Source organism: Mytilus californianus, unplaced genomic scaffold, assembly GCF_021869535.1.
Source record: "Mytilus californianus isolate M0D057914Y unplaced genomic scaffold, xbMytCali1.0.p SCAF_3, whole genome shotgun sequence".
In the NCBI taxonomy this organism is placed as follows: Eukaryota; Metazoa; Mollusca; class Bivalvia; order Mytilida; family Mytilidae; genus Mytilus; species Mytilus californianus.
The window spans coordinates 47,444,632-47,454,295 of NW_026262679.1; the positions used below are offsets into that span (position 1 = coordinate 47,444,632).

At 33.3% G+C, this 9,664-nt stretch overlaps 1 long non-coding RNA gene across 2 annotated transcripts in view; it reads right to left on the reverse strand.

Moving 5' to 3' along the window:
- The window catches only part of LOC127734735 (uncharacterized), a 33,265-nt gene extending 24,001 nt beyond the window's left edge, over positions 1-9,264 (reverse strand). Inside the window, exon 1 of one of the 2 annotated variants that reach the window (XR_007997730.1) lies at positions 9,153-9,264. This is a non-coding gene — a long non-coding RNA (uncharacterized LOC127734735). Of the gene's footprint in view, positions 1-216; positions 329-9,152 lie in introns of those variants that run through there. The other variant, XR_007997729.1, reaches the window with a different exon arrangement.
- Between the last annotated feature and the right edge of the window lie 400 nt (positions 9,265-9,664).

Consider the following 9,664-nt stretch of genomic DNA (forward strand, 5'->3'; position numbering starts at 1 on the left):
ACAGACGGAAACTTCATATCATAAGGCATCTATATACAAAGTATGAAGCATCCAGGTCTTCTACCTTCTGAAATATTAAGCTTTTAAGAAGTTAGATAACGCCACCACCACCGGATCACTATCCCTATGTCGAGCTTTCTGCGACAAAAGTCGCAGGCTCGACAAAAACCAGGGTTGGTAAAAGTTTTTTTTTTTATTTTCTATTAACTATTATACCTGTATACACTGGGTCTACCATTGTTGAAAGTCTATATAATAGAGTTGTAATATAATGTCTGGCTATCCTAAATGCATCTGAATACAAAGTTAGACGACTGTAAGTTCATAGTTCTCCAAGAACTGAAAAGAAACATTTAATATTAAAACAGGTCATGAAAATTTTTACATACAGGTATAGACTAGAACAATCTACTTGCTGATGAGAGAAGTCAAACTTGCCTCAATACATTCTGATTTTAATTAAGTCAAATGACCCTAGAAATATTAATAAATATAAGGTTTTCAGATCCAGGATTTTGAAAAGGGGGGCCCATAAATGTAGCTCCATAAGGGGAAAGGCACCCCCTTAAATCAGCCTCTGCTTTTGCAAAACTTGTAAACTTGAAGACATGTACGGACATTTGGAAGAGTGTTTTACAAAATTCTCCAATATATAAACAAATGTGAAGAAACTGTAATAGTCATCATTTTGTTTCACATCCAACCTTATTCTGCATGAAAATTTTGTGAAATCTTTTTGATTCTACAAAAGTAATTTTCTAGAACTAAATGCTTTCAAATCCCAACGCGATCGCATTGAAGCAAATAATTAAAACTAAATAATACCTTAAACTCCTCATAAACCTCTGAACATATTTGGTGTACCAACAAAGTTCTAAGGAAATAATCCATGTCTTTATTCAAGGAAAGATCAAACTAATTTGGAGTCAAATGTTAACCTTTTGATCACATGATCATACAGGTAATAAATCTGTTCACTCACATTTACTCACTTCACACTTGAGTAACTAGATGTGTACAAAAATAATTTAACCTGACAAAGGTATTTCACCAAATTATGTAACAGAATTTTGGTCAGATAATAAAACATTCCCCTTAAGGGAAAAGATTTAATATAAGTTGTACGACTTTGCCCCCAGCATAGCTATAGAAAAACAGTACAATAAGGGGTGTGTTACAGGACTCTTTTTATGAAGATACAGGACTCGTTTTATGAATAAGTCACTGGTGCATTCATTGAGTTCATTTTTATCTTTTATCACTTTATCCTTAAGGTACACATTGTGACCAAATTACCTTGATTTATAAAAATATTATCAGGTTGGGAACAACCCTCCAAATGAGGGATATCCCTTAAATGAGGGACTGTCCCCAAGACAAGGTGTCATTTTGCTGTTGTAGAAAAGAAAAAAGAAAATCTTAGCTTTTTTAACTTAAAAGTGGAAAAATTCATTATTTTTGAAACAACTTTTCTAAGTAAAATACTTCGCTGGGCGCAGCTTGATACGACCGCAGAGGTCGAACCCTGAACAGTTGGGGCAAGTATGGACACAACATTCAAGCTTGATACAGCTCTGAATTTGGATTGTAATTAAATATTTGACACAGCATAGGATTCTGACACAGAATGAATGTGGTCTAAGAACTTCAAAATTTTTAATTTACCTATTATGGTCCAATATCCAAAATCTAAATACATGGTTAGATTCAGCATATCAAAGAATCCAAAGAATTCAATTTTTGATGAAATCAAACAAAGTTTAATTTTGGACCCTTTTGACCTCAATGTGGACCAATTTGAAAACCGGGCCCAAAAATCAAAATACATGGTTAGATTCAGCATATCAAAGAACCCCATATATTCAATTTTTGTTGAAATCAAACAAAGTTAAATTTTGGACCCTAACTTGGACCAACTTGAAAACTGGGACAAATAATCAAAAATCTAAACACATGTTTAGATTCAGCATATCAAAGAACCCCAAGAATTCAATTTTTGTTAAAATCAAACTAAGTTTAATTTTGGACCCTTTGGACCTTAATGTAGACCAATTTAAAAAATGGGACCCAAATTTAAAAATCTAAATACACGGTTAGATTTGGCATATCAAAGAACCCCAATAATTCAATTTTTGATGAAATCAAACAAAAGTTTAATTTTGGACCCTTTTGACCTCAATATGAACCAATTTGATAGCGGGGCCCACAAATAAAAAATCTAAATACATGGTTAGATTCAGCATATCAATGAACCCCATATATTCAATTTTTGTTGAAATCAAACAAATTTTGGACCACAATTTGGACCAACTTGAAAACTGGGCCCAAAATCAAAAATCTAAATACATGTTTAGATTCAGCATATCAAAGAACCCCATATATTTAATTTTTGTTAAAATCAAACTAAGTTTAATTTTGGACCCTTTGGACCTTAATGTAGACCAATTTGAAAACTGGACCCAAAATTAAAAATCTAAATACACAGTTAGATTCGGCATAACAAATAAATAAATGTAGTCAAAGATTTAACAAATCTAATGCGCCATACTGTGCACTTAAAGATTACTTCTTGAAATTTTTCAATATTTGAAATTTGAAAAAAAAAATAATATTTGAAGAATAATTCTTTTTAATTTCTGAAATCTGAAATGAGAAAAAATTGACCCCCCACAATTTCTTTTTATCCCAAAAAACCTTGTGGTACAATGTCAGAGAGATCCATACACTAACACACAAGTTATGTCTGGAAGTTACAAAAAAAATCCTTAACTGTTGGTACCATAACCCCCAAAATCAATCCCAACCTTCCTTTTGTGGTATTGAACCTTATGGTAAAATTTCATAGAGATCCATTCACTTAAACTAAAGTTAGAGTACGAAAACCAATGTGTCTTCAGAAGACGAAGACGACAACGTAATACATGTACCAATATACTACCGCAAAAAATTTTTGCAGTCGTATAAAAACACAAAGTAGACGTAAATGGGTACTTATACATCCCAAAAACAAAAAGACACAAAGTACAGATCTGAGAGTACTCGCAGTTACTGACAGCTAGTTCAAAGCCAATAACAACTAATAAAAAATTCGTAAGGGTTCCGCGGAACCCAGTGTCTCGCCTACTTTTTCTGTTAATCGCAGGCTCAACAAAAATGAGGAAGTAAATTAATAAAAATATTCCTCTTGATACTATCTTGATTGTAAGAAGCTTCTGTCCAAGTTTGGTAAAATTCCAGGATAGTTTATGAATCTAATAAATGTTTAAAAACTTTAACTGCAGACTGAATGTAATGTTAACTGGAAGAAAATTTAAAAGTAAAATACGGAAAAAATGGATTTATTTTTTTACAAAATTTCCTTTTAGATACTAGCTTTTGATCATAAACAAGCTTCTGTCCAAGTTTGGTACAAATCCAAAATAGTATAAGAAAGTTATTAAAATTTTAAAAACTTTCACCACAGAGTGAATGTGTTGTTTCCTGGCAGAAAATCTAAGTCCATTAAAAAGTAAAATAATGAAAAAATGGATTTATTTTTTTACAAAATTTACTTCTAGATACTATCTTATGATCATAAACAAGCTTCTGTCCAAGTTTGGTACAAACCCAGGATAGTTTAAGAAAGTTATTAAAATTTTAAAAACTTTAACCACAGAGTGAATGTAATATTTACCGGCAGAAAAACTAAGTCCATTTATAAGTAAAATACGGAAAAAATGGAATTTTATTTTTACAAAATTTACTTCTGGATACTATCTTATGATCATAAACAAGCTTCTGTCCAAGTTTGGTAGAAATCCAGGATAGTTTAAGAAAGTTATTAAAAATTTGAAAAACTTTAACCACAGAGTGAATATTTGTGGACGCCGCCGACGACGACGCCGACGGAATGTAGGATCGCTATGTCTCATTTTTTCGACTAAAGTCGAAGGCTCGACAAAAACATATCATAGGGAACATGTGTACTAAGCTTCAAGTTGATTGGACTTCAATTTCATCAAAAACTACCTTGACCAAAAACTGTAACCTAAAAACTTTAACCTGAAGTGGACAGATGGACGAAAGAACAGACAGACGAAAGAAAAGACAGACGAACGAACAGACAGACTAACGAACGGACGAACGAACGGACGCACAGACCGAAAAACATAATGCCCATAAATGGGGCATAAAAATCATGTATCTAAGGCTTAAATATCAATCAGTACACATCCAACATCCATGGATTAAGGGTAAATACGTCATTACCAGTCAAGAGAAAAACATGACCTTGTGCAATGCCAAACTATAGGTATTGACAGATTGTAGAACTGTGAAAGTACATAGATATGTGTAATATTTGGTATGGTTTTAATTCATTGATGACAAAATCAATATTTAAACCAATAAAAACAATATTCAAAGATTAATTTACAGTGTTGAATAGGTAACCTTTTAGAATAAGTTTATTTAAAGGATTGATAAGTGTAACCCGGATTGTTTATGTTTTCTTTAGTACAAAAAATTCTCCTTTAATCAATGTCATATTTCAATCAATTTCTAATATATTTATCTCAACAAGAATAAAAACATATCCAACCAAATATTAATATTATCCTTTAAAACTTAAACCATAAAACATTTCTTTGCATGTAAATGAAATTTGAAAAAAATAGGCAGGACAGGAGTTTTGAGTAAAAAAAAGGCAGGATGAGACACTTGCAAAAAAAAAAGTCAGGATGACGATTTAGGTAAAAAAAAGTCAGGATAAACTTTAAAAAAAAAGGCAGGACTGAACAGAGTGAAAAATAAAAAAGCAGGACAGAGATTACAACTAAAAAAAAATGCAGGACAAAATTTTTCATCCTAGCCCCCCCATAAATATCAAATGGTAGCTCCCTTACCGGTATGGTATTTATAATAAAGCAACAGAATAAGGTCGGAAAACCAGGTACTGATTTGTCTTGGTCCCAAATGTCTCCTGCATTGCCAAACTGTCTATCAATCATGTCTATTAAATATGTCTCCTACGGTGCCGAGCTGGTGACGAACTGTCTTGAAAAGTTACCTTATCTACAAAGCACATCGCTGATTCGGATCAGTAAGACTGGTTTCCGAGAAAAGTATGCCTTTAACCTCTTAAAAAGTACCTGACAAAGAACCAGTTTTAAATTATCGATTGCAAGTAAACATGTCAAATTAATACTTGTTTTTATCTTCTTTTCTTGTTTTTTGTTTATAATTACTTTGTTCATCAAAGTTGGATTAAATTTATTTTCTGCAGAATAATTTTACTTGTCCCGTCTGACAGGCTTGATATAGCTTTTACTTGTCCGACCTTTTTTTCCTCTGGTACCGGACAATCGGACAAGCGTTATTGTCGAGGCCTGAACATTGAGTAATGAACCGTGTAAATGAGGTCAAGGTCAAATAAAACCTGCCAGACTGACATGTACATCGTGAAATATTTCCATTCACAAAACATAGTTGACCTACTGTATACAGTATTAGAAAAACAGACCAAAACACAAAACTTAACATTGAGCAATGAACCGTGAAAATGAGGTCAAGGTCAAATAAAACCTGCCAGACTGACATGAACATCGTAAAATATTTCCATACACCAAATACAGTTGACCTATTGCATACAGTATTAGAAAAACAGACCAAAACACAAAAACTAAACTATGACCACTGAACCATGAAAATGAGGTCAAGGTCAGACGACACCTGCCAGTTGGACATGTACACCTTACAATCATAACATACACCAAATATAGTAGACCTATTGCTTATAGTATCTCAGATATGGACTTGACCACGAAAACTTAACCTTGTTTACTGATCCATGAAATGAGGTCCAGGTCAAGGTCAAGTGAAAACTGTCTGACAGGCATGAGGACCTTGCAAGGTACGCACATACTAAATATAGTTATCCTATTACTCATAATAAGAGAGAAATTAACATTACAAAAAATCAACTTTTTTTTCAAGTAGTCACTGAACCATGAAAATGAGGTCAAGGACAATGGACATATGACAGACGGAAATTTCATATCATAAGGCATCTATATACAAAGTATGAAGCATCCAGGTCTTCTACCTTCTGAAATATAAAGCTTTTAAGAAGTAAGTTAACGCCACCGCCACCGGATCACTATCCCTATGTCGAGCTTTCTGCGACAAAAGTCGCAGGCTCGACAAAAACCAGGGTTTGTAAAAGTTGTTTTTTTATTTACTATTAACTATTATACCTGTATACACTGGGTCTACCATTGTTGAAAGTTTATATAATAGAGTTGTAATATAATGTCTGGCTATCCTAAATGCATCTGAATACAAAGTTAGACGACTGTAAGTTCATAGTACTCCAAGAACTGAAAAGAAACATTTAATATTAAAACAGGTCATGAAAATTTTTACATACCGGTATAGACTAGAACAATCTACTTGCTGATGAGAGAAGTCAAACTTGCCTCAATACATTCCGATTTTAATTAAGTCAAATGACCCTAGAAATATTAATAAATATAAGGTTTTCAGATCCAGGATTTTGAAAAGGGGGGCCCATAAATGTAGCTCCATAAGGGGAAAAATTCAGACCAAATTACCTTGATTTATAAAAATATTATCAGTTGGGAACCCTCCTCCAAATGAGGGATATCCCTTAAATGAGGGACTGTCCCCCAGACAAGGGGTCATTTTGCTGTTGTAGAAAAGAAAAAGAAAATCTTAGCTTTTTTAACTTAAAAGTGGAAAAATTCATTATTTTTGAAACAACTTTTAAGAGTAAAATGCTCCGCTGGGCGCAGCTTGATACGACCACAGAGGTCGAACCCTGAACAGTTGGGGCAAGTGTGGACACAACATTCAAGCTTGATACAGCTCTGAATTTGGATTGTAATTAAATATTTGACACAGCATAGGTTTCTGACACAGAATGAATGTGGTCTAAGAACTTCAAAATTTTTAATTTACCTATTATGGTCCAATATCCAAAATCTAAATACATGGTTAGATTCAGCATATCAAAGAATCCAAAGAATTCAATTTTTGATGAAATCAAACAAAGTTTAATTTTGGACCCTTTTGACCTCAATGTGGACCAATTTGATAACCGTGCCCAAAAATCAAAATACATGGTTAGATTCAGCATATCAAAGAACCCCATATATTCAATTTTTGTTGAAATCAAACAAAGTTAAATTCAGGAACCTAACTTGAACCAACTTGAAAACTGGGCCCATAATAAAAAATCTAAACACATGTTTAGATTCAGCATATCAAAGAACCCCAAGAATTCAATTTTTGTTAAAATCAAACTAAGTTTAATTTTTGACCCTTTTGACCTCAATATGAACCAATTTGATAGCGGGGCCCACAAATAAATAAATGTGGATAGTGTCCACATGTGGACACAGATGATGCCCCCGCTTGCATATCATATAGTTATAAAGGGACATAACTGAAGAACAGTAAAAGTGACGCTACCCAAATTTGAACTTGATCTGAGTTTTGTGTGTAAGTCTCATAACATTTGTTTGAGGCTAACTTAAGTAGAGAACAGAAACTAAAAATTCTGCACTTTTTCTATTTATAAAGGGGCATAACTCAATAATGGTTAAAGTGACACTACCCAAATTCAACTTGATCTGTGTTTTATCAGTGAAAGTCAAAATTAAACATTGCATTGTATAAAGCATTGATTGTAGTTGATTCAACTATAATCATGGACAAAGGACGATAACTCCAATTTTAAAAATAACTTGATATTTAGAAGAAAATAAAAATTTTGCAATTTTTTCCATTTATAAAGGGGCATAATTCTAGAACGGTTAAAGTGACGCCACCAAAATTCAAACTTGATCTGTGTTTTGTGGTAATAAGCATTGTGTATAAGTTTCATAACATTTGGTTTAGGCAAACTTAAGTTAGAGAACAGAAACTAAAAATTTAGCAATTTTTCCAATTATAAAGGGGCATAACTCTAGGACGGTTGAAGTGACACCACCAAAATTCAAACTTGATTTGTGTTTTGTGATAATAAGCATTGTATATAAGTTTCATAACATTTGGTTGAGGCAAACTTAAGTTAGAGAACGGAAACTAAAAATTTTGCAATTTTTCCATTTATAAAGGGGCATAACTCTAGAACGGTTAAAGTGACGCCACCAAAATTCAAACTTGATCTGTGTTTTGTGGTAATAAGCATTGTGTATAAGTTTCATAACATTTTGTTGAGGCAAACTCAAGTTAGAGAACGGAACCAATTTTGGGACGTACGGACGGACGTTCGTACGTACGTACGTACAGATGAACAAGGGTAAAACTTAATGCCCCCACCGCTACGGCGGGGGCATAAAAATCTAAATACATGGTTAGATTCAGCATATCAATGAACCCCATATATTCAATTTTTGTTGAAATCAAACAAAGTTTAATTTTGGACCCTAATTTGGACCAACTAGAAAACTGAAAATGAGGTCAAGGTCAAATAAAACCTGCCAGACTGACATGAAGATCGTAAAATATTTCCATACACCAAATACAGTTGACCTATTGCATACAGTATTAGAAAAACAGACCAAAACACAAAAACTAAACTATGACCACTGAACCATGAAAATAAGGTCAAGGTCAGATGACACCTGCCAGTTGGACATGTACACCTTACAATCATAACATACACCAAATATAGTAGACCTATTGCTTATAGTATCTCAGATATGGACTTGACCACGAAAACTTAACCTTGTTTACTGATCCATGAAATGAGGTCCAGGTCAAGGTCAAGTGAAAACTGTCTGACAGGCATGAGAACCTTGCAAGGTACGCACATACTAAATATAGTTATCCTATTACTCATAATAAGAGAGAAATTAACATTACAAAAAATCAACTTTTTTTTCAAGTAGTCACTGAACCATGAAAATGAGGTCAAGGACAAAGGACATATGACAGACGGAAACTTCATATCATAAGGCATCTATATACAAAGTATGAAGCATCCAGGTCTTCTACCTTCTGAAATATTAAGCTTTTAAGAAGTTAGATAACGCCACCACCACCGGATCACTATCCCTATGTCGAGCTTTCTGCGACAAAAGTCGCAGGCTCGACAAAAACCAGGGTTGGTAAAAGTTTTTTTTTTTATTTTCTATTAACTATTATACCTGTATACACTGGGTCTACCATTGTTGAAAGTCTATATAATAGAGTTGTAATATAATGTCTGGCTATCCTAAATGCATCTGAATACAAAGTTAGACGACTGTAAGTTCATAGTTCTCCAAGAACTGAAAAGAAACATTTAATATTAAAACAGGTCATGAAAATTTTTACATACAGGTATAGACTAGAACAATCTACTTGCTGATGAGAGAAGTCAAACTTGCCTCAATACATTCTGATTTTAATTAAGTCAAATGACCCTAGAAATATTAATAAATATAAGGTTTTCAGATCCAGGATTTTGAAAAGGGGGGCCCATAAATGTAGCTCCATAAGGGGAAAGGCACCCCCTTAAATCAGCCTCTGCTTTTGCAAAACTTGTAAACTTGAAGACATGTACGGACATTTGGAAGAGTGTTTTACAAAATTCTCCAATATATAAACAAATGTGAAGAAACTGTAATAGTCATCATTTTGTTTCACATCCAACCTTATTCTGCATGAAAATTTTGTG